At 36.4% G+C, this 27071-nt stretch overlaps 1 pseudogene; it reads left to right on the forward strand.

Annotated features, from left to right (window-relative positions):
* The first annotated feature begins 376 nt into the window (after positions 1-376).
* LOC102820924 lies at positions 377-26426 on the forward strand (annotated as a pseudogene).
* Positions 26427-27071: the final 645 nt, after the last annotated feature.

Below are 27071 nucleotides of genomic sequence, written 5' to 3' on the forward strand. Positions count from 1 at the left end.
TCCGCCTCCTCCTCCTTAGCTCCGCCCACTTTATCAGAAGAACTTTTTTCTCGGGTCCTCCCGCCTGTAGGGGGCTCTCCCAGGCGACTAGTGCCACGAAGCCCTCCCGCCTGCGCTGTCCTGGTGGCGCCTGTTAATTTAGTCGCGGAAGGGACGTTTAAATCATACGTAAATCAGTTAGAAAATTCTCGCACAGGCTCTTACTTTAGCCAGTAACGTTAAAACTTAATCCCGGCTAGGCGACACCGTTATTGAACGCAGACCCAGTGGTGAGTAGGAGTCAGGCGGCGTAGGGACAGCCTTGGCGTGCGAAAGTCCCTGGCCCTCTTTTTCCAGTGAAGACGTAGCTGCGGTGCCTGTGGTGTCGGCAGCCAAGATGTCGACCAAGAATTTCCGAGTCAGTGACGGGGATTGGATTTGCCCTGACAAAAAGTGAGTCTGTGAGGGTTCCGAATTGGGCCGGAGTTTATCGGCGGAGGTCTTATTAGATCTAGTGGGCATTTTCGGATTTTCGGTTTCCTCCTGTACAGTAAGCTGAAAATCGAGACGACAAACCTTCCAAACCTGGGCTGGAAAAAGATTCCCCTTCTCTTAACTCGCAAGGTCTTTCGGAAGCCTTTGTTTTGGTTTTGTCGTCAGCGTTTTTCAGACATTATCGTTCCTAGTAACCCTTCTTTTTGGAGATAGGAGCTCGCCTGCCCTTTTTCACCCCACCCCCACCCATGTGTTCGTGGTTTCAGCGATAAGAAAATCTGTCTCCCTTGTCCGGGCCAGCTTGGTGTTGGGTCTTCCCCACGTGACTTTTCCCTACAGAACTTTCTCCGAAGACAGCTTTGTTTCCTTGCGCTCAATCTTTGGTTTTTCATGTTTTGGATTTTTTTTTTTCCCAATCACACATTTCCTCCGTACTTTATCCCTTCTTTACTATTGGGTTTATATATTCCTTTTTCCTCGTTAACCTTTAAATTCTTAGGAAGAAATTAATCTTTTTTAAATTTAGAGTCCAAAGGAAAGTGACCTGTGCTTTTTCCTGCTTAGCCCTAAGGATGGCTGCAGCAGAAAGCACGTGTTTACTGGCTTTTCATTTTGACATAGTTGCTTAAGCCAGCGTGCTTTATTAAATCGTTATCTTTTATTGAAGGATACACCTCCTCTGGAAAGTAAATGTCCAAGAATTTTTTCTAACCGCATAACTCATGCTTAAATAAAAAAACATTGGTATTTATTTTGTTCCTATGCTAGTCAGAGATGTCATCAAGTTAATACTACTGAAGAGGAAAAACTTTGGAATAAACAAACCTAGGCTTACAGTTCTATCACTTGTTGACCATGTAATTATGTGGCTTTTAAAAAATTTGAACTGCACTAGCCCATTTATACTGAATAAATAAAACAAATATAGTGGGTGTAGTGCAATTGAATATAGCAAATATTGATAGCTGTTGGTAGCAGTGGAGTCCTGGTGTGGCCACTCAACCTCAAGGTCCACAGTTCAAACGTACCACTTGCTGCTTGGAATCCCTATACAGGGAGGGTCTCTATGAGTCCAGTCCGAAGCCACTTCAAGGCATGTAGCAACAATTGGTAGTATAGATTTAAGAAGTCAAATTATCCAAGGTCATTAGGAGTAATTGGTTGTGGTTATGTGGCCTGGAGTCAGTTCTGAATCATAGCAACCCTGCATAGGGTTTCCAAGGCTATAAATCTTGACAAGAGCAGAAAGCCGCATCTTTCTTTCACGGAAAGGCTGGTAGTTTAAAACAGGAGCCCAATTGGTAACCATTATACTACAAGAACTCTAATTGACTCCACTATGGCACTTAAAACAACAATCTTTATGGAAACAGACTGCTAAATCTTTCCAGAGATAATTAAGACCATGTTAAGAGCTATGGTAGTGCAGTGGGTAAGTGTTTGCCTGCGAACACAAAGAGGTTTGAACCCATCTGCTCTTAGCTGGAGAAAGATTTGGCAGTCTGCCTCCATGAAGATTGTTAAGTGCTGTGGGGTCGATTCCAACTCATAGCGACCCTGTACAGGATTTCTGAGGAGTAGCTGGTGAGCTTGAACTGCCAACTATGTAGTTCAAATGGCTTTGCAGTCTGACGCATTAACCCACACCAGGACTCCTCTACAACGCCATGAAGATTGTTGTTAAGTACCATGAGTAGGAGATGGTAATGGAATTGGATAGTCATAATAGATGCAGATAAAAGCACATGTTTGCAAGTAATCAACAACAAAAGCCAAATGTAACTTTATTGCATTCTAATGTCATCAAGTCTTACTAATTAGAACAATAGTATTCATAGATCTTGTATTTGTTAGACTGGTGTTCCTTAGATCTTAATAATTCTACCATGGAGAGCCATTAACTCATTATTGTTGTTAAGTGCCATTGACTTGGTTCCAACTCAAAGTGACCCTGTATAGGATTTCTGAAGAGAGATTGGTTGAGTTGAACCAACCGCCAACCTTGCCATCTAGTGCTTATCCTACAGCAACACACCAGGACTGCCCCATTATGATTGTTGTTGCTGCTAAATACTGTCATGTTGGTTCTGACACATAGCAACCCTGCATAGGGTTTCTGAGGAGCAGCTTGTCCAGTGTAATAACCCACAGCACCACAACCTTGGAAATCCAATGAGGTATTCTACCCTGTCCTCTGTTGTTAAGTGCTGTCAAGTGGGTTCCCACTCATAGGACTCTGTATAGGGTTTGTGAGTAATGATTGGTGAGTTTGAGCCTCCAACATTGTGGTTCAGATTTATCTTTGGATCTGGAGCCCTGTCTTCTAGGGTTGCTTTAAGTCGGAATGGACTCAGTAGCGCATAAAGATATTAGTACCCCAGCATCTGAATTCTGTCCTCATGTTCCCAGTTCAAATGAAAATTATATGCATGTTAATTGGCTAATGGAGCCCTAATGTGGCGCATAGGATAAGCACTGGTCCACAAGATCGGCTTGAATCAAAAGGTCAGAGCTTCAAACTCACTAGATGCTCCTCAGAAACCCTCTACTTGGTCTCTATGAGTTGGAACCAACTTGATGGCATTTAACAATTAGTTAATGGCCTTCCATGGTATAACTATTAGATGACCTGAAGAACACAAGTCTAATAAATACAAAGCTTATGAATATCATTGTTCCAAGTAATAAGACTTGGTGACATTAAAATGTAGTAAATAACTTTGGGCTTTTGTTGTTGATCACTTGCAGAAATGGGCTTTTGTCAGCATGCAGAATCCATTGTCATTTACTGGATTCTGATGCATAGCAACTCTATAGTACAGAGTTGAACTGCTCCATAGGGTTTTCAAGGCTGTAAATCTTTACCAAGTCCTATTGCCTCATAGGTCTTCCTCAGAGCAGCTGGTGGGTTTGAACTGATGACTTCTTGGTTCTTGGTTAACACCGCAACACTTAACTTACAGCTCCACCAGGGCTCCTTTCTTTAATGATGATGATGCTGTTAAGTGCCACTGAATCATTTCCAACTTACAGTGACCCTGTATAGAGTTTACAAGGAGTGGCTGGTGAGTTTTAACTGCCAGCCTTGCAGTTCAAACCTATCTTGCAGTCCAGTGTTTATCTTACAGCACCACAGTAGGACCCCTTCTTCATGATAATGCACTCAAATATTTGAGGGTAACAGTCTTTTGGGCTTGCCTTTCAATATTAATTTTCCAATATGGATGAATAAAAACATTTTCAGAGTGTTGGGATAATAAACAAACCCTGCACTGCATTAAGTTGATTCCAACTCAGGGATCCTATAGGACAGTAGAACTATCCCATAGGGTTTAAGATATTTTTTATTTATATATATATTTTTTACTTTAATATTTGTCATTCAGAGCATTTAACATAAAGCAATAAAAAATACAATTCTGTTTAATAACTGATTTTGAAGCAAGGGAATTATATATTTGTGCCATCCAATTGATTCTGACTGCTAGTGATCCTACATACAACAAAATGAAACATTGATCTGTCCTAAACTAGCCTCACAACACTTGCTGTGTTTGAGCCCATTGCTACAGCCAGGATGTCAGCCCATCTCATTTTTAGCGAACTTTACAAAGCATGATATTCCTCTTCAGTGACTGGTCCTTCCTGGTAATGTGTCCAAAGAATGTGAGGCGAAGTCTGGCCATATTTGCTTCCAAAGAGCATTCTAGCGTTCTAACTTCTTTCCAAGACAGATTTATACATTCATCTGGCAGTTCCTTGCTAGCACCATAAGTTAATGCTTCAATTGATTGATTGCTCTTCCTTATTGATTTCCCAGTTGTCACCTGTATATGAGGTGATTGAAAGTACCATGGCATGGGTCAGGCACACCTTAGTTCTCAAATTAATATCTTTGCTTTTTAGTACTTTAAAAGGTATTTTGCAGCAGATTTACTCAGTAAAATACGTTTTTTGATTTCTTAATGTGTATCATGATAGGGTCCAGTTTTGAGGAATTTTGTTACCTTTATGTTAGGTGTGTAATCCTTACTGAAGTCTTTGATCATCATCAGTAAGTGCTTTAAATCCTTTTTACTTTCAACAAGCAAGGTTGTGTCATCTGCCTGTCACAGCTTGTTAATGAGTCTTCATATAGTCCAGCTTCTCAGATTATTTGTTCAGCATACAGATTGAGTACGTAATAGCAGAAGGATACAACCCTGACTTGCATCTTTCCTGATTTTTAAACTATTAGGTATCTTCTTGTTCTGTTCAGATGACTGCCTCTTGTCTGTGTACAGGGTCTGCATAAGCACAATTAAGTGTTCTAAATTCCTATTCACAATGTTATTCATGATTTTTGATATACACATGCAAATGACACTGCGTAATCAATAGAGCCCCAGTAAATTTCTTTCTGATATTCTCTGTTTTCAGCCAAGATTCATCTGATGTCAGCAGTGCACATTTTCTTGAATCTGACTTGAATTTTTGGTAGTCCCTGTTGATGTTATCTTTAGCAAAAATATTACTTACATGTGATATTAATGATATTATTTGATTTCTGCATTTCATTGGATCATGTTTCTTCAGAATGGACCGAAGTATGGATCTCTTCCAGTCCGTTGGCCCAGGTGACTAATTCAGAGTTGCCAATACCAGTCCATTTCAACTCACTAATGCCTAGGATATCTTCAGGTGTTCCATTTCATTTTTAAAAACTTCCAATTTACTAAAGATATCAAACTTGGATACCTGATTATGAATGGATGTTTATAGTAATCTCATTTGAGTCATGCCACATCAGCTAATGAATATACTTAATGCTTTAATGATACCTCAATACTCCTGAACATAAACGTAAAATTATATTGTGAACTACTCCAAGAGTTGAGAGCGGTCATTGATGCAGTTGTTGCCTCTGTTTTAGCACCTAGGTCTTAGAATCATTTTCATTATAATTTAGAGGCATCATAGTTGATGTGAGATGGATCTTGGCTAAAAGCAGAGAATGCCAGAAATATGTTTACTTGTGCGTGAATAACTGCATAGGTTTTCGACTTTGTAGATCATATGAACTGGATAATATTGTGAAGAATTGGGTATTTCAGAATACTTCCTTGTGCTCTTTGTTGTTGAAGTGCCATCAAGTTTGTTTCGACCCATGATAAACCCGTATAGGGTTTCTGAGGAGCAGCTGTAAACTTGAACTGTCAACCTTGCAGTTCAAATGGCTTTGCAGTGTGGCGCATTAGCCCAGAGCGCCACACTAGGACTCCCTGTGCTCATTTTGTTGTGGTTAAATGCCATCGAGTTGGTTGTGACCCTGTATAGAGTTTCTGAGGAGCAGCTGGTGAGTTTGAATTGCCGATCTTGCAGTTCAAACAGCTTTGTAGTCTGGCACATTAACCCACAGAGCCACACCAGGACTCCTTGTGCTCATTGTTGTTGTTAAGTGCTGTCGAGTCGATTCAGGCCCATAACGACCCTGTATAGGGTTTCCGAGGAGGGGCTGGTGAGCTTGAACCACTGACCTTGCGGTTTATACAGTTCTGCAGTCTGGTGCCTTAACCCACAGCACACCAGGACTCCCTGTGCTCATTGTTGTTGATGTTAAGTGCCGTCGAGTCGGTTTGATTTCTACCCATACCGACCCTGTATAGGGTTTCCAACGAGCAGCTGTTGAGCTTGAACCACAGATCTTGCAGTTCAAACAACTTTGCAGTCTGATGCATTAGCCCACAACGCCACAGGACTCATTAGGAAACTAAATAGACCCAAGGGGCAGTCTTTCGAACAAAACAAGGGGATCCTGAATGGTTCAGAATCAGGAAAGGTGTTATGTCAGGGTTGTGTCCTTTCACCACACTTCTCCAATCTCTGTGCTGGACAAATAATCAAAGAAGCTAGATTTTATGAAGAACATGGCATCAGGAATTGGGGAAGACTCATTAACAATCTGTAATATGCAGATGATACAACCTTGGTTTCTGGAAGCTAAGAGTATTTAAAATACTGATGAAGAGCTACAGTTTTCACTGTAAGGAAAAGAGACATCCTGACAACTTGACCAATAAGTAACAAATGGAGAAAAGATTGAAGTTGTTAAAGACAGTTTTGCTTGGATCAAAAATTAACACTTAAGGAAGCAGCCGGGAGAAAATAAAATGTGCAAAAAAAAAAAAAAATCTGTCTTGGAAGAAATGCAGCCAGTATGCTTCTTTGAAACTAGGATGGTGAGACCCTATCCTCTAAATTCCAACATGCTACTAGGAGGGACCAGTCTCAGCAAAAGGACATCATACTCAGTATAGTGGATCAGCGAAAAAGAGGAAGACACAGTGGCGGCAATAATGGTCTCAATTGTTAACAGTGATTGTAAGGATGATGCAGGACCAGTGTTTAGTTTACATAATGTTGCTATAAGTCAGAACCAACTTGACAGCATCTAAGAAGTACAACAACAATCCTCTTTTTCATCCCATTCCTACCTGTAAAAAGTGCCTTTTATTAGGTCCCTGAAACACTACCTTTATCCATTATCGTCTACTTGAGTTATCCTCATCATTTTATATTTCTTTTAATACTTACCACTTTAGTGATATGTGTCATTATCTAAACTGGGAGTTCCTATAGTTTTCCACTAAATTGAGAACTTTTTTGTAGTTGGTGTTAATGTGACTGAGGTAGAGTTAGAAGTTCTTTATTTCAGATCCATTGTTAGAACATAATAAAAAGTTGTGTATATAGAATAAAAAATATTCTAATGATTTAAAATGTATTTCTGTAAATGCTTTTTACTTTATTTCTAGATGTGGAAATGTAAATTTTGCCAGAAGAACCAGTTGTAATCGATGTGGAAGGGGTAAGTAAGGAAAGTTTTGCTAAGACTTCATATATAGATGATTTTTATTTCTCTGCATTCATTCTACATTATCTTTTTATTCAGAGAAAACAACTGAAGCCAAGATGATGAAAGCTGGGGGCACTGAAATAGGAAAGACACTTGCAGAAAAGAGCCGAGGCCTATTTAGTGCTAATGATTGGCAGTGTAAAACGTATGTGATTGAAATTATTATCCACTTCTTCCGTAATTCTATGTCCAGTCATACTTGTTAATACTATCAACTCTTAATAGCCCCAGTTTCAAACCAAAGTAACCTTTTTAAATCAGGTCACTGATTGTCATTGAGTCTTCTGATATTTTTTTTAAAAAATTAGTGATAATATTACTTATTATGATGTCAGTGAATAAATGCTTAAAATAAGCTTTAGCCAAAAAAAAAAAAAAAACAACCAAAGGATTATTTTTAAGTACTGAGGTCTGCTTTTTCCTTTTATTGAAAAGAATTGAAAAAAAAATTTTTATTCCTGTGCTTTTTTTGGGGGTGGGTGGGGTTAGGTCGTTAATGTGAAATAAACCAAAAAAACCTCACTTTTTCTGCAAAATAATTTTTGAATCACAACTTGCTTGTGATTCAACTTAATTAGGTAGGTTTAAAGTTTTTTTTGTTTTCTAATTTATACTTGTCTGTATTGCTTTTTCTGTTTCTGTCTTTTCTACTAAGTAGATTATTCAGATGTATGTGAAAAACACTTTCTTGTCTAGTTGATTTCAATCATACTGACACTGTAGAACAGAGTAGAATTGTCTCATAGGGCTTCCAAGACTAATGTATACAGAAGCAAACTGCCACATATTTTGCTTATTGCACAGCTGGTGACTTTGAACTGCCAGCTTTTCAGTTAGCAGCCAAGCACTTAACCAGTGCACCCCAGTGCTCCTTCTTATGAAAGAATGGACTCAGAAGGGTATCTTAATGTAAACTGATTCTGTAGCTTTTTCAGTGACACATTAAGTCATTGTAGATCTGCTATGCTGAGCAGATGAATAGAAAAATGTTGACATTATTTGACAGTCAATCTTTAACTCTTACTTGAGGTAAATTTGAAGACTAGGAAGTTAGAATTTTTTTTTTTTTTAAATGATTTTTCTCCCCAGAGCTATAGGATAATCACTAAACTACTAACCACAAGGTTAGAGGTTCAAACCCACCAGCTGCTTCAATCTGAGTCAGAACTTTCGACAGCACTTAACAAAAGGAGCCCTGTTAGCATAGCAGATTACAAGTTATGCTGCTAACCACAGGGTCAGCAGTTTGAATCTACCAGCTGCTCCACGGGAGAAATAATGAGGCTTTCTGCTCACATAAAGATTTATAGCCTTGGAAATCCTGTGCAGAGTCATTGTGAGTCAGAACTGACTCCACGGCATACAACCACTACCACCTCCAAGCTATCAGAAAAGGTGGCTAAGTGCTTGGCTGCTAACCAGAAGGTCAGTAGTTCAGACTCACCAGCTGCTTCATTGGAGAAGAATATGGCATTCTGCTTCTATAAAGATTTCAAAGAACCTTGGCAATACTTAGGGGCGATTCTGCTGTTTATAAAGAAGGTCTGGTAGCATAGTGGTTAGGAGTCAGGCTGCTAACCTCAGTGGCAGCAGCTTGAAACTACCATTTGTTCTGTGGGAGAAAGGTGAGGCATTCTGCTCCCATAAAGATGTATAGCCTCAGAATCCATGTAGAGGGTCACTAAGAGAACCGACTCCGCGGCACACCACCACCACTCTTACAGGATCAGTGTGAGTTGAAATCAATAGCAGTGGGTTGGTTGGTATTTATGTATTTCAGGTATCTCAAAGGAAACCTGGTAGTACAGTGTTTTAACTGCTCAATGACTGAAAAGGTCAGTGGTTTGAACTCACCAGTCTGCTTCTGTAAAGTTTGAACTTAGCAGTTGGCTTCTGTAAAGATTTATGGCCTTAGAAACTCTGGGGCAGTTCTATTCTATCCTCTCGGGTCACTGAATCAGTATTGGATTTGATGGCAGTGGGTTTGGTTTTGAGTTGGAAGGTATCAGACTCTAGGTCTTTAGTAGTGATTTTGGCACATAGAACTGTCATAGAGTTTTCTAAGACTGGAATGTTTGGAAGCAGATCATCAGGTCTTTGTCGCACAGAGCAGCTGAGTGCCACAAGAGCTCCTTATGACTTTATCTTAGAAATTTTTATTTTAAAAATTATACTTAAAATTCTAGAATGTAAAAATTAATATTTTTCTACATTTTTACTAGAGTCCACTAATTTGCTAATTTTCACTTATAAAGTTGCAGTAATGTGAATTGGGCCAGAAGATCAGAATGTAACATGTGTAATACTCCAAAGTATGCGAAATTAGAAGAAAGAACAGGTAAGATATAATCATCTTTTAAGAAAACAGTTAAGATAGAACTAAAAATTGAATTCATAATGTTAGGGAGCCCTGTCCTAACAGTGATATTTGGGTACTTGGAATGCTTTTTGCTCTTTCCCCACTCTGTTAGTGGTATTTGTTGTTAACTAATAATAAAGGAATATTCCAGCCCTGTCCCCCACCCCATTCATTTACATATCCTAATGTAACAAAAAGGGTAGAGGGTCACATGATAAAATAAGCTTATCACAATTATTCTAATTATTCTCAAACTTTGATATCCATTAAAAACCTCCATTTTGGGGGGAATCTATAAGTGGTTCTCATACTAATGGTTTTGGGAACCTTTGGTCTAAAATATAGTTTACCTTTGATATTTGTATAATCGTTGGTGAACCTTTGGTCTAAAATATAGTTTACCTTTGATGTTTGTATAATCGTTGGTGAACCTTTGGTCTAAAATATAGTTTACCTTTGATGTTTATATAATCGTTGGTGAGATGAAAATAATCTGCTTAACAGGATATAGTTGGGTTTCCTATTATCAGCAATTAATTTAGCCACATTTATATACTTCAAATCTGATTTTACCACTCAACTGCTTATATATCATATAAGATTTTCTTCTATAAGCTCTCTGTTAAACCTTGTTGCTGCTATTATATGCCAGTGAATTGATTCCAACTGATAGTAAACCCAGTATAGTGTTTTCTGAGGAGTGGAGTAATGAGTTTGTACCGTCAACCTTGTGGTTAGCAGTTCAGTGCTTATCTTACAATGCCACACCAGGATGCCTAAACTTTTGTAAAAGTCAAGTGTGAGTGGCATCTAACCTCCTCTCACTTTACAAAGGGGGAGGAGAATCATACTCAGTATCAGCCCATGGCAGACTAATGTGAGGCAGAGGTCAGACATGCCTCCACTCTACAACCGTATTTACCAATCCCGACACCATCCGTCCTACTCTCTACTTCTTTTCTGGGTTTGATCATTTGTTGCAGTGACCACACAGAACTCACCAGGCCATATTCATGATTATGGGGTTTAATAGGGAAGTAACACACTTTAGGATGAACAGTACACTGCTAACTTCAAAGTCAGTGGTTCAAACCTACCAGCCACTCCTTAGAAACTATGCAGGATTGCTATGAGTCAGAACCTACTCAGCTGCACTTAAAACATTAATAGGGAAGTAGCTGTTAACAGTTCAGAGGCACGAATACTCTAGATACAGTTCTTGGTTCAGAACAGTCTCCTCTCAACTTTGTTCCGAGGCACACCTAGCCTCAGCCCTGTGGCCTGCTTAGGCAAATGTTACAAAGCTCTTAGCTATAGGCGTCAGCCCTGCTTGGACAAGTGTTGTTAAGTGCTGTTAAGTTGGTTCCGACTCAACTGTTCTGTATAGGGTTTCCGAGGAGTGGCTGGTGAGCTTGAACTGCTGGTCTTGCAGTCATTAACCTGTAGCACCACATCAGGACTCTTAAGTGTAGCTCTACCAATTAAGTGCTCACTCCACCAGTAAGCATTGGACAGAAGACACTTGACTAGTTCTGTAGCTTGGCTAACTTAGTATTTGGCTGTAGATTGGCTGATTAAGTATTTGGAGGCAACCCATTCCTCCTGCAAATCTCCTGCCTGAAGGCACTCATTGTTCTCTTTCCTTGGGACAGGAAGCCCACTGCTTTATCTCATACTCTTGGTTTTGCTGTCGCCATTTCACACTTTGACTGTGGTGTCCAGCTTACTGTCTCCTGAATTGAGGAGGTTCAGCGCAAGGCTCTTGGAGTCTAAAGGATGTATTCCACTTCTGGCTCTTCTTTCTGGAAGATAGTGAAATACCTCCTTTTTGCTCCTGAGATGGCTCATTTTAAACCTAGTAGGATGGCAAAACTGACCAATCCCCATGTTAAAGTTTCAATATGCCTTATTTGCTTGTTTCCACCCAAAAGATGCCACATGCCTTATTTACATTATTAGCAAGCTAACAAGTCCCCTTGGCTGGCCACAAACACCACACATTTGCATAGCCCTACGTAGTCATTTGGTGACAGTTACACAGGATATATTAAGTAATTCACTAATCTACTATATCAGAACTCCCTAATGTTAACCACTTCCAGTGTCTGGTTGTTCTTGTGATTCAGAGGGTTGTTAAAGTAGAACTTCCAAGATTACAAGAGAAATTCTATTTTAACCTCCCCTTCCCATTCCTTTTTGAATATTTTGTTATATTTGAGACCATTGTAACCTGATGTTGTAGATACCCCAATCCACTTCCGTTCATTCTCTGGAAGTGAATAAGTTGATATCTTAGTTCTCCTCTGATGTTTCTATATATTCATCCCTTTTCTCCATTTCCATCACCACAGCCTTCATTCAGGCTGTCATTTAAAATTTGTGTAACTGGCTGTTTTCACTTGCCTTTTTACATTTTTCTATGAGACAGTTTGGGAAATAATAGTTTCATGACCCCTTTGTTAAAAACTTACAGGTGTTCTTAATTGCTTATTTCATCTAAGTGTTTGTGTTTTGAAGCCTTTTAAAGAAACTAAATTTCCTAAAATGGTAACAGTTGTTTTATTTATTCATTCATTAAATATGTTTATTGACTATTGTACACGTAATTCCTAGAATAATTAATTGTGTCTATGAGAAACCTATGCATAGGCCAAGTGACAGTCCTTCGAACAGACCATGGGGATGCTTACTGAATGGTTTAAAAAAGGGCAGGTGTGCTCCAGGGTTGTATCCTTTCACTATCATACTCAGTCTGTATGCTGAGCAAATATCCAAGAAGTTGGATTATAGAAGAAAAATATAGCACCAGGGTTTGAATGAAGACTTACCAACAACCTACAATATGAAGATTGCATAACTTGGCTAAGGTTGGAAGCTAAGAAGACTTGAAGTACTTAGTGATGAAGATCAAATACTACAGCCTTCAGTATGGATTGCACTTCAACATAAAGCAAATGAAAAGCCCCACAACTGGACCAATAAATAATAACATGATAAATGGAGAAAGTATTGTTGATAAAGTTCTCATTTAATTTGGACCCATAAGCAATGCTCATGAAAGCAGTAGCCAAGAAATCAAATATATTGCGTTAGGCAATTCTGCTGCGAAAGACCTTTTTAAAAAGTGTTAAAGAGCAAACATTCACTAATGACTAACGTGTCCCTGACCCAAGCCATGGTATTTTCAATTGGCTCATATGCATCTGAAAGTTGAACAATGAATAAGGAAGACCATAGAAGAATTGATCCGCATTTGAGTTACAGTGTTGGAGAAGACAATTAAAAGTATCACAGATGACCAGAAGAATAAACTAATCTGTGTTGGGAGAAGTCCAATCAGAATGCTCCTTATGGTGATGGCAATGAACATTGGATATACCAAGTACTACCAAGAATAATAAACAAATCTATTTGGGGTATATGAATGGATTGCTCCTTGCATGGATACCACTATAGGGAAACTTAGTCTCTTACACTTTGGGCATGTCAGGAAAGACATAATGTTTGGTAAAGTGGTGGTTCAATGAAAAAGAGGAAGACCATTAATGAGCTGGATTGACACAGTGGTAGCAACAATAGGCTCAAATGTAACAACTAAGTATGGCATTGGACTGGGTAGTATTTTATTCTAATGCACATAGGGTCACTATGAAGTTGTAAACAACTCAGTGGCACCCAGCAACAACTGTACAAGGTACTGGGAATAGTTGAGTGAGCAAAACAGGAGTGTAGAGTTAAAGGTTAATGAGAATTTGTGAGCTAAGAGGTAAAAGATGATTTAGTTTCCCAAACAACAAGTTGAGGGAAGACATTTCAAGCAAGAGCAAACAACGTATATGAAAGTCCTGAGATTTGAAAGAATTTAGCCTGTTAGATGAATTAAAGGAAGGCATTTAGGTCACAACTAGTTAACTCTTAGCAAACTCTTAAGAAATTGATAACTATTTTCTTGTAAAAGCTCTTATAATTATTTTGTGAAGAAAGAATTAGTGGGGAGGCATGTAAGAATGGAAACAAGACCAATTTTTACTATACTATTGGAAAAGCTGTAAACACTATAATCAAGTTTTGTTTTGTTTTGTTTTTGATTTATGACAGAGCTACTATATTTTCCAAGAATAGGTTACAAAGTTGGCTTTGTTATATGTGTTCATACAAAGTATTTGTTTTTGCTGTGATACACATTTTAAAATAGCTTTTGCTTATATGTAAAATGTCCTGTTTATATTACAATTCAATTTTGTAAATCTTGCTATAATTTATTCTTTGTTGTTGTTAAGTGCCATCTAGTCGGTTCCAACCTATAGTAACCCTATACAGGGTTTCCGAGGCTATGCCTCATCTTTCTCCCGCAGAGCGGCTGGTAGTTTCAAACTGCTGACCTTAAGGTTCACAGCCCGAATCATAACCACTATGCTACCAGAGCTCCTTATATTCTTTCTGATTACTCACATACTTCTATAACTTCTGAACTTTAGATCTTTACTGGAAGTCATTCTTTATAATGTATTGTTTATCACACTAGTATCTTAATCTCTGTTGATTTATATAATATTTAATATATTGAGGGACATGAAACTATAGTTATTGTGGATTCTAAATTTTCCAATGTTTGTGATTAATATTGAATACGACCTATTCTCTTGTGTACATCTAACTTTTTTTCTGACTGGTATTTCTTTTGGTTTTAACTACCTTTTTATGATCTGAAAGATTTTACTAAGTAAAAGTTATGTTTTTAATATCCTTTTCACCACATTTTATGCATAGAAACAAAAGGAAATGGTTACAGATTATTATAATTAGTCTTGTAATTGTCTCTTGGAATTCTGGTGTGGCACTGTAGGATAAGTAATGGACTGCTAACGACAGGGTTGACAGTTCAAACCCACCAGCTACTCCTAGGAAACCCCATAGAGAGTTACTGCGAGTCTTAGCTGACTTGACAAAACTTGACAGGTGTCTCTGCACATGAAAGGAGGGGAGATAAAAAATGATACGCATGTATTCCAAAGGTAAATACTGATCTGATGCAGTTTACATTGGCACAAAGTATAATAAATAAAGCAAGGATGTTAGTTATATTGTGAGGTTTTCAGAAAATTTGATTTATTGCAGTTATTTTTAGAACAGGTCCTTTATACTATTTTTTTGTGTGTGCAACCATGTTAATGAACTAGTGAAATGTCCATGAATACAGGTGAAAATCCTAAATGTGTTTAAATTGCTTTTTGTTTATAAATTTACTTAGCATTTTGGTGGTCATAAATCAGAAATAATTTGCTTATGTACTCAAACTGCTCTGTACTATGTAAGACATTTATTGTGTGGCTTTAACCACATATCTCTAGTTTTTCAGTGGGATACATATTCAAAATCTCTTAATCTTTTACTTTCTCTAAAAACTGACTTTATTATTCTAATCTCTTATTCATATGTCAGATTGCAGACATTACTTGTGACATGAAAGATTAATAGCTTGCTGATCTTCACTACTATTTTGTAGAATATTTTTTAAATTGGAAATTTACTGGCTACTTCAGTTATTTTTTTAGGCTTTATCAATGTTATAACTTTTACCTATGTAATTAAGAATTTTCTAAACTCTAGCTAGTAACCCACTACATTTTAGCCTGGTAAGATTTCAGTATATCCAAAGATTTCAGGCATTTATCTGTAACTGATAGACTGAAATTTGTTTCTTAGTCTATTTTTTCTAGAAGACTATGATAAACAATAGAAGATAGTTGTTTCAAAACTTAGTTGCAGTAGAGGTTTTAGGAGGAGCTGTTTTCACCCCTATAATCCATGAATTTTCTAAATCACATTGGACATTTTATTGAGAAGAACCACAAAGTCACAGGGCTTTTCGAGCTAAAATATGAAACTTTGAAACTATTTCTCTATGTTAAATGCCATCAACTAGGTTCCTACTCATGGCAACCCTGCATATGGTTTCCAGAGAAAAACTGATGTGTTTGAACTGATGATCTTGTGGTGAGCAGTCCACATCCTACAGTGCTCATCCTACAGTTCTACACCAGGACTCCAGCAGTGACTTTTTTTTTTTTTTTAATGTACTTTAAGAACTAGTAATTTATTAGATGATGAATATCCACTGACAGGCTGGTAAGATTTTCTTTTATTTAGAGGTGATTTAGGCATAATGTTTTTATTATTTAAATAAATTTTCATAAGATAACAATTTAGCTCTCTTTTTCAGGATATGGAGGTGGTTTTAATGAAAGAGAGAATGTTGAATATATAGAAAGAGAAGAATCTGATGGTGAATATGATGAGGTAAGCTGTAAGTATGCAGGTTGAAAAACTTAGAAATTAAGTGCAAAAAGTTGTAATTATCTAGGTGAGTGTAATTAGAGCTTTTTTAGCAATTTATCATTTTGCAGGAAATCGTAATTAAATTTTTAAAGAAAACATTTCTGCTGACAGTAATATAAAACTTTTTTCTAGTTTGGACGTAAAAAGAAAAAATACAGAGGGAAGCCAGTTGGTCCTGCATCTATTTTAAAAGAAGTTGAAGATAAAGAATCAGAGGGTGAAGAAGAGGATGAGGATGAAGATCTTTCTAAATATAAATTGGATGAGGTAAACATTTTGTTTGTCCTATTTTTTCTTTGGAGTCCTGGTGTGGTGCTATAGATTACTCTGCTGGACTGTAAAAACCAATTTGAACGTCGTCGGCAGTTCAAGCTCATAGACTGCTCATCAAAAACCCTGTACAGGGTCACTGACTTGATGGCACTTAACAACAACAAGAATTGTCTCTTTGTTATCTTTGAATTACGATAAGACCTTTGAATAATTTTCATGATCTTTTGTTTTCTATGAAAATATGCTGTCCTATGGGTGTACATTTTCACAAAGGTTTCTCAGAGTTCACATTCTTTGCCAAGTACTATTCTGGTTTTGAAAATAAGATAATGATCAGGGACATACCTTCATTCTGTTATGGAACTTTAATTCTGTGTGAGAGAAACGTAAATTAGTAAGATAATTTGGTGGTGATGGTGTGCCGTGTAGTTGGTTCCAACTCAGTGACCCTCTACACCATTTCCGAGGCTGTAAATCCTTACAGGAGCAGAAAGCCTTATCTTTCTCCCACGGAACAGCTGGTAGTTTCGAAGTGCTGACCTTGAGGTTAGCAGCCCAATTCATAACTACTATACTACCAGAGCTCCTTGAAAGATAATTTATATAGCTATAAATGTTACAGAGATACATGTTGTGCTAACAGATAACTAGAAAAAAGTATTTTGGTTTTAATGGACTAAGTAGAGAAGTACCTTAGTGATACAAACTGTTACAGCTGCTAACTGGAAGTGTAGATGTTTGAGTCCACTTTGTGGTTCCCAAGCCTGGTAATCTATTTTCAAAATTTCAGTCAGTTAGAACCATTTGGAGTATATAGTTAATACATGACACAAGTTAGAATCAACTTAACTAAAACTGGGAGTTATGGAAGAAGCTATTAATGGCGCATGTTGGATAAACATTGGACTGCTAACCTTAAGTTTTGGCAGTTCAAACTCACCTGCCACTCTGTGGAAATCCTATATAGGGTCTCTGTGAGTTGGAACTACTTGACAGCACTTAACAACAATAACAGTTCAGGAAAAAAGACATAATTTGGTGTGGTTAGAGCAGAAAAGAGGTTACCAGGAGTGAGAAACAACCACCACATAATAAAGTCTGGGCTGTTCTGTGGGGCCAGAGTATACGTTCTGTGGTGGACTGTATTTTCAGACTAAGGGTGTGTAAGTGCCTGATCATTCGAGGCGTTTGAATGTAACTAAAAGAATCAGCAGCAGCATCATAGTGTGACATGTCCTACACTGGACTGTGAATTATAAGGTTGGCAATTCAAACCCACCAACTGCTCCTTGGAAACCCTAAACAGGGTCACTGAGTTAGAACCAACTCAATGACATTTAACAACAATAACAAATGTGTCATTGTAGAACAATTTTTAAATAAATGGGAGCTTTATTTAACTTGTGTTTCATAGTTATGACAGGCAGTATACTAAGGAGTGATTGAAGAGGTAAAATAGACTTCTAGAGTTTCAGCTTTTAGAGGTTACTGTAATAAAAGTCATGAAGTGTGTCAACTAAGACTAAGGGAATTAGATTCAGGAACATTTGGTGGTGATTTCTACATGTGGAGATATCTAGTATACAGAATTATTCATCTTAGTCCTTAACATTAATTTATGTCTAAATATAATTGACTGATTTTTTGTTAGGATGAGGATGAAGATGATGCTGATCTCTCAAAATATAATCTTGATGCCAGTGAAGAAGAAGATAGTAGTAATAAAAAGAAATCCAATAGACGAAGTCGCTCAAAGTCTCGATCTTCACATTCACGATCTTCATCACGCTCATCCTCCCCCTCAAGTTCAAGGTCTAGGTCCAGGTAAACGGGTACAGGTCAAGGGTAACACCAGTCAAAATGTCAGTATCTAACTTCTTTATCAATTTTTTCTTGACTGAATATGTTTATTTTTATTCTAAAGAACCATTCAGGCCACTTTTTAGAAGATAATTGTCTGATCATATTACCATTTGTGTTATTGTCCAGTATTTTCAGAAATGGAAAATTTTAATATGAAACATCTATGCTAGGGCCATGCACTCTGTTAAATAGACTAAATGTTCAATTACGTTTAGAGACAGTTCACATTTAGTAATTTAAGTAAATTTAGTAATTTAAGTATATTTTCACACGATAAAGTCTAGTACAGAACTATTGGAAGTGTTTAATAAAATCATTACAATAAAATAAGTTAGATGTTTATTTATTTTGGCATCAGCATTCCCACTGATGTGGCGCTGTAGGATAAGCACTAGACAGCAAGTCAGAAGGTCTACATGTCTTAGAATAAAGATAACATTTAATTTATGTTGTATTTGAATGTTCTTTACTATTGCAAATTTTTGGTAGATAATATCTTGACATCATAGTCAACAACAACACACTTAAAAAATAACAGGTGGGGAAATCAGTGCCTTAAATAAACTATTAATTTGAAGAAACCCAATTCATGATTAAATGATACTATGGGTAGTGAATTTTAATGATATTTAGGAATTCCATATAAGTTTAAAAGATAAATTTTGAGTACTTTACAGCCGCAGAGCTTTTATTTATTTATGTATTTATTTATTTATTTATGTATTTACTTTTTAAATAAATGTCTAATAATCCTTTTCTATACGTTATTTTAAGGAATGCATCCAAAGAGTAAATTCAATTAGTAAATGAATTTTATTTCATTTTGATATTTTTAAAATGTAAATGAACCACATCTCCCCGTGTCCTATAGTTCTCAAAAAATATAGTTAGCTAGAACTGATAGCATTTTAATATTTTATCCCATTTTCCTTAAGCTTTAAAAACAGGCATCAAACAAATATACACGTTAACATTTAAAGCTTCATGCTAGCTAGAAACTCGGATATATAACAGGTGTATAAGGAAAATTGAAAGACATTTCATAGAAGATAAACACAGTAACGTTTCCATTTTTCTGGATGTATTTGTTCTGAGCAACTTAAAATTTGTGAACATAAACTGTTCCGTGTCCTTTTAAAAACGATAATGTTGTATTTTTGTATGTTGTACACTCTTGGGTGATATTTAACATAATTTAATCAAGTTTGGAAAGTAAATTAACTGACAGGAAATAAAGATTTCATTTCTTATAAAGTACTATCCTTTGATAATATCTTTAAAATAGTAATAGTTTTACATGAAAATGAGTTCTTACGTATATCTTTCTTTCAGTGTTCATATCACACACCTCAATTAAATGGTTCTGGGGGGGGGAAAAAAAAAAAAAATCCCTTCCATGTTGTTCCAGGTCCCGTTCAAGAAGTTCTTCCAGTTCGCAGTCAAGATCTCGCTCCAGTTCCAGAGAACATTCGAGATCTCGTGGGTCGAAATCAAGGTGAATGAGGTAGCATCTCTCTGTAAAGCAGAGAGAAAAAGTATTTAAAGGCTGCAGAAGGTGTTGCTGCTTTTTTTTTCCTTGTTTGCTTCTACTTGTCAATTTTATTTTGGCATTAGATAATGACTGCACTTGCCTCGGCTTAATTTTCTCACCGTGAAATGTTTCCATTGCCAGCAGTGTTCCAAGACATTCCCATGATTGAATTATGGTCGCTATTTTGGATTGTGCAAGGTTTGTTAGTTTGGTCTAAGTTGTGGTGAAGTAGCAAGGTGGATCCAGGTCTTGTCCCCAAGTCTCTAGTATGTTTGCAGTGGTAGTTTAAATACAATTAGATTAGCAAATAAAAAAAAAAAATTAATGTATTATTAAAAGTAGGGAAAGCCTTGCCTTAAAGAAAGTTTTCTTTTGCAAACCAGTTGTTTCAATATTCGTAGAAACCACTTTGTCATTCAAATCATATAAAATTACTGAAGGAGGATTGTACACATATTTTAATTTCTCTTTTATTTTACACAGAATATTGTGAATACTATAGGTAGAACAGATATGGCTTTTAAATTCCACCAGCTGAATCAAGTATGGTGATTAGTCTATTGGAGAATGTCTAAAGTAAGCATTATATCTCACTTTGAATTTGCATTTGGTTATAAGCCATCTAGTCACCTCTGACTCAGTGACCTATATGATAGAATAGAACTGACGCAGGGCTGAAACCTTTGCAGGAATATATCTAGGTCTTTTCTCTGTAGGAGATCCAACCTATTGGATAGCAACTGGAGTCCTTAGCCATTGAGCTGGCAGGGCTCCTTAGACCAATACAAAGAAAAAGTTTGTAAAGAAGAAAAAGAAACACTAGTAATTATTTGCTATTAAAGTGCTTCTGACTTTAGTCAAAAATATTATTTATTGTGATCTACTGAAGACATCTAACATAAATAAGTAAATGGCTAAAATTTCACTTGTGGAATCTCACACTGAATGTTATAGTTGCTTCTTGGTATAAAATAGTTGTTTACTCATTTTCTTTGTTATCTAGTGCTGCTTTAACAGAAATACACAAAACATGGCTTTAACATACAGAAATTTTATTTTTCACGGCTTAGGAGGCTAAATGTCCAAATTCAGGGTGCCAACTCTAGGCCCTGCTCTCTTCTGAAGCTTCGGATCCTGGGCAGTTTTCATGTAGCTCGGAATCTTTTATCCTTCACCTCTATTACTGTTCTTTAATCTCTTTTATGTCTTAAAAGAGATGGTGGTGGTGGTTATGTGTTGTGGAGTCGGTTCTGACTCATAGCAACTCTGTACAGGGTTTCCGAGACTGTAAGTCTTTACGGGAGCAGAAAGCCTTGTCTTTCTCCTGCGGAATAGCTGGTAGTTTTGACCCTGAGGTTAGCAGCTTTATGCATAACCACTATGGTACCAGAGATCCTTATGAAATTCCTTTAACTAGTCTCATTTTGTTAGCATAACAAAGAACCCATTCCCAAATGAATATGTTGTTCAGTGTCTTCGGCAACATAATCATTGTACAGTGTTCGTAGGAGACCCTGTATAGAGTTTCCAAGGAGCGACTGGTAGATTTGAACTGCTAACCTTGTGGTTAGCAGTCTCATGCCATATCAAGCATAGCGGTAGAGGTTAGGGTTTAAAGCACATGTTTGGGCAGGCTACAGTTCTGTTCATAGCATTTTTCTTTGCCATCCCTCCAAAAAAATTTTCATGTTCCTGACATTCACCCATTGCATCAGTATTAAATTCCTCATTTTCTGAATCAACTAAATAGAAGATGGTTGAGACTTTATGTGTACTTCATCTTGGGACAAATTTCTTCATCTGTAAACCTAGAATACAAGTTGTATGTTTCTAAAGTACAGTACAGTGGTAGAACAGGTCAAGGTAGAAATTTCCATTACAGATAAGAGAAATTGAAAGTAAGAAGGAACAGTGGGCGGGCACCAAGCAAGTCTAAACAGAACAATTTACATTAACTCTAAAAATTTGAAAATAACCATATATTCTCTGAGTAAATCTGAGTTGGCATAGGGAACTTTTTTCTGCATAATGCTATTTGGATATTTATAACATCCTTTGCAGGCAATAGAAAATTACCAACTTAAAAAATTAGCCTGCTATAATGTTATGGTTGGAACTTCCCTTGCCTTGGCAGGTTCCTTACCCCTGATCTAAGTAATGACTCTGCTCTCTGCTCTTTGCTCTCTGCTCTCTAGACTTTGGGTATTAATCTTACTCTGGAATCTGGGTAGAGACCTTTCAGCCCTGGACTTAAGGCTCACTGGGACAGCAACTGATCTTTCCTAGTCCGTCTGAATAATGAATCCACCTTTTGTTCTAGGCAGGTCCATTCTTCTCTCCTTAAGCGTGACAGCTGTTCCCCAGCAACTTTGGACAGTGATCCATCCTCTTTTCCAAACTGACAACCCCACACTCCAGAACAGAGTTGGTGAAGATCTGACTTAATTCTAGGAGGCAATGGCTCTACCCTTTGACACCTGAGAGGCCATGATCTTGCCCTCTGAGATCTAGGCAGCTCTCCTTCACATGCTCTTTCCAACCATTCTGCAGATCTCAGAGCTGCTTTGGGAGGGTTCTTTTCTTGGAGGACAATAGATGTCGCCAGCTCATTTGGCCTGTTTCCTGCTTGTAAGATTCCAAAAGGCAGGCAGTGTTTCCTTTTACCTTTTCTCTGTCTACTTCAGTCTAAACTGATGAATTTTCTGCTGTGGCATTTGATTAGATCCATCTGTCACAATCTTTTGTTTTAAACATTTTAATCTAAATTGAATGAAGGTTTACAGACAAGATTATCAGTTTTACAATAAAAAAAAAAATCATACACTTTGTTTCATCTCAATTCCTCTGTGGAACAACAGTTATCCCACTTGTCAGTCACAATCTTAATCTATTTAAGTTTTCATTGTGCACAGTTTATTTTTAATTCCATGTCTTTTCCTCTCATTTTATAGCAAGGAATAACCATGTAATCTCTTTTTTAAATCTTAATTAAAAATCTCACCAGCCACATTCCCAAGTTTATCACTTACACAAAACTCTGAATTCCACAGAACTTCAAACATAATTCAGACAAGTACTTTGCCTTTGCATAAAAAGCATTGCCAATCTTCCTTTGTCTGATAACATGCTCAGAGTTTTCTTTTAAAGTCTCGACAGAAGCCCATTTGACATCCACATTCCTCACAATATTCTGCTGCTGCTACCTAAGATGGTAGACTTGCTCTAAAGATGAGGCCTTAGAATATTGCCTTTGATGTCCATAAGTCTACAAAAGTTTACTAAGGGCAATATGGGCACTTTAAACTTTCATCTTTCACCTAGTACCTAGTTCCAGTGTCTACGTTGTGGGTACTTGTTAAAGAAGCCAAGCCCTCCTCTTGGTACCAAATTTTGCCTAAATTAATCTAGTGCTGTTGTAACAGAAATAACACAAATGGATTTTTCCCCCTCAGTTTAGGAAGGTACAAGTCTGAATTCAGGTTGCTAGCTTTATGGGAGAAGGCTCTCTGTTTTTATTTTGGAGGAAGGTACTTGTCTCTTCTGAGCTTCGGCTCCTGCGCAATAAACATTGTTTGTCTCAAAAGAGATTGACTTAAGACACATCTTACACTGCTTCTGTTCCAGAAATGGAATACAGGCAATGCACTCCACAATGGAATTCTAACCACAGGCTTTGAGGTTAGGATTAACCATACATAATGTGGAGGAGGGGGCACAGATCAATACATAACACTGACTGCTAAAGCCAGATAAGTAATATTAGAGGGCAACTGTAATTTAACAGCATTATGGAGAAAAGAATAATATGGACACTTACATTAAGCTAATACAAGGGAAAAAAGCAAATAAGATTGTTTTAGGGATGTGTGACGAATGTTTTAGTCACTTCATTTTAGTGCTGCTTAGATTAAGGTCCTTAAACTCTATTCTTTTGGGAAGCAGTGTAATTAAGGTTTATAGGAGCACCTTCTTAACTCTTCCCAAACTTTTTTCCATTGCTTATAACTTTCCAAAGAATTCTCTTTTTGGGCTTTCTGATTATGTTTTAAGCCCAAAGGTGAATTTTTTGGGAAGTGTGAGCTAAATTCCTTCAACTAAAATATATAAATAGGGAAGAAATTTTTCTGTATTTTATCATTTGCATATTTATTTCTATCTGAAACATGTGAATGTCAACACTTCATATTTCATGAATAGTGGTCCTTCATAAAAATGAATATTGTAAATATAAAGTTACTTATTTTGTTTTTCTTGGAATAGTTTATAGTTAATTGTTCTTTCTCTTCACTGTCCCTTATCCCTGCTTTTTCCATACCAACTTCAGTAATGAGATGTATAATTTTACATGGCATTATTCTTATTTTTTCAAGAAGTTGTATATAAGATACATCTTTTTTCCCCAAAGTGTAAGAATGTATATTTTTAAATATGGTCCTGATTTTTCAATTTGTGCATGGTTTTAAATTGAAGACCTTCAATTTTTTAAAATCTTCAAAATTCTACTTTAATACAATAAGCTTGTTTTCAACTATACATGAATACTTAAGATTTTAAAAATACATAAAATTAAAATAATTTTACTTAAGTAGAGTGTATCTTGATTGAATCAGAAGTCTTCAGCAGTAAGTACTCTATATAAACTTTTCATAGCTATACAGTATTTTTGGAGCTATCTGTTAACTAAACATTGTCTGTTTTCTTTATTTAATGAAATGTTTGATTTGTTTCTCAATCAATGAAGATCCAGCTCCAGGTCCCACAGGGGCTCTTCTTCCCCACGAAAAAGATCTTATTCAAGTTCATCATCTTCTCCTGAGAGGGGTCGAAAGAGAAGTCGTTCTAGATCTTCTTCATCTGGTGATCGCAAAAAAAGACGAACAAGATCACGGTCACCCGAAAGGTTTGGGTTTCTGTAGAAATAAGAATGGGTGTTCTTAAGTGTATTTCATAGATTAACTAAACTTTCTAGCTAAGGGTTAGATTTATTTTTTTTCATTATTCCAAATCTAAAATGTACATTTGACCTTTGTACTAAAAAACAAAAACAGACTACTATATTTATCCCGTGTGCTTTGATCAGATTGTTTAGAAAAGTTATAAATCAAACCAGTCTGTTCAACTGATAAATTTGCTTAAATCTTTATTTCCTTATATAATTATTATAGCCAACTCTCGGTTATTTCTGTCTTAAGATTTTGATTCAGAAGCTATATATTTACATAATTTGGAGGTTGGTTTTTATATGTATGAATTTGTTTTTAAACATTAATAGAAATTCTAGAGTATCTAATGAAATAGTAGCTATTTTGGGAATCTACGCTCATTTAAGTATGCTCAAATTCATTCCTACAGCATATTATTTAATTAATGTCCTGTATAAGGAAGTTTTTTCCTTGTATCTTCATCTGTGGCCAAATCTACTTTTTAAAGAAAGTGCCATCGAGATGGTTCTGACTCATAGCTAGTCTGTATAGGGTTTCTTGAAGAATGACTTCAATGACATTGAACCATTGACCTTTCACATAGCAGTCCACTGCTTATCCTACTGCACTACACCAGGAGTCCAAATGTGCATTTACATTTTCTAAATCTGAAGTGTGCAAGTCATCTGTCATGCTTCTCTGCAGTGGGTTTATTAATTACTTAGTTCCTTTAATTTTCTCATGTTTTCTATGTTGAATTATATAGTCATTTTAATGACTTCATCTGTAATCTTTACAAATTTCATATCTATTTAGTTTGTGAAAATAAGGATGAGATGGCCAGATTTGCTGGCTTCAGTTGTAGAAGTGACTCATGATTCCTACTTGTTCAGAACAATTCTTTTTGTTTCTATTATGTTCATTTTGAAACTTAGAAACTAAGATACATGTTACGATTTTGTTTTTCTGTGTTTTTCTTTTTAGAAAATGATTCTATACTTGAGTGAACATCATTCTGTTGTTTTCTTACCACTTCTGCAAATTTTTATCTTAGCCACATATAATCCCCCCCGTTTGTTGTCATCTAAACTTAATGAACATGTTCTCTATTCCATAAGCCAGGTGATTGGTGAAAACACTAAACAACCCTGAGCCCAGGGCCAACCCCTACGGAACACCACTACTTTACCCAGGTTGATATTCACTTATTCATATTAGCTGCATGAGTATAACCCTATAACTAATTGTACAGACAGCTTGTGTGATCTAAGTTTTCACATCGTAATTATTTATGAATATATTCTCTCATACACAGTCAGAAGCCTTGCTTTATCTGTTTTATATAGATATTCTACAGTGTTTCACAATTACATTTCCAAGTTCGTATGCTTTGTAGTGTATTTTCTGTAATTTTATGCATTTTTTGCAAGGCTTTGTTCTTTATACTGTAAATAATTGAGAGGTGGCTATATTTTGAAATGAGAAGATATTAGAATTTTTAAATACTTATATAATTACTGGGTTCACATCAAAGTCTAAATACCAGATAATTTCGTATGTTTAAGTGTGTATCTTAGATTTTACTTATGCCCTTTGGCAACATCAAGGTATTTTGTTTTTTATATTTTTATCGTCTTATGAATGAACTTACTACTTTGCGTATTTTCTCCTTTATGTCTTGCAGGCATCACAGGTCATCTTCTGGATCATCTCATTCTGGTTCCCGTTCAAGTTCCAAAAAGAAATAATGTATTAAAATTTACATCTTAAAAAAATATTAGTACCATGCATGAAGCATATTTTTTAAGAAGTTGATGTCTTACTTGGTCAGAAGTTCTAAATCTGCTAGTAGAGGTGCATGTCTTTCATTGCTTTTCAGAACAATACAGCTGTGTTTATTTGTAAAATTAAAAGTAAATAGCATTTTAAGCCATAATTTCCCAAAATAAATGCTATATTTAGCATTCATTATCTAAAACCATTTGCTTTATTTAAAACCTCTCAGCTAAAACAGTACTAATTTGAACTGTTTCATTTCTAAATATGTCTGGTCTATTCACTAAGACCGAATTTACTAGGCTTGCCTGAAATTTAGGCATGGAGGCAAGGACTGGTAAACTAGTTGGAAACAGGCTATTTATTTTAAATTGGGAAAAGAACATAACCTGTTTGTGTTAACGTATGTCTAGGTGATGCTCTTAGAAAAAATTTAAGCTAAATTGCAAAACAGCCAACCAGAAGCTTCTTTATTTTTCAAATTCTTTATGTTAAAAATTCCTTAGAATCATTGTCTTTTATTCACTTTTGTAAAACTATCTTGTGAATTGTGGGAGGGAGGCATTACCTATATCTGTTTCTCTCTTACTGACACATAATTTGTGGCAAGAAAGAAATTCAATCTAACAATTCATCTTT

Source organism: Chrysochloris asiatica, unplaced genomic scaffold (genome assembly GCF_000296735.1).
Source record: "Chrysochloris asiatica unplaced genomic scaffold, ChrAsi1.0 scaffold00002, whole genome shotgun sequence".
NCBI classification, from domain to species: domain Eukaryota; kingdom Metazoa; phylum Chordata; class Mammalia; order Afrosoricida; family Chrysochloridae; genus Chrysochloris; species Chrysochloris asiatica.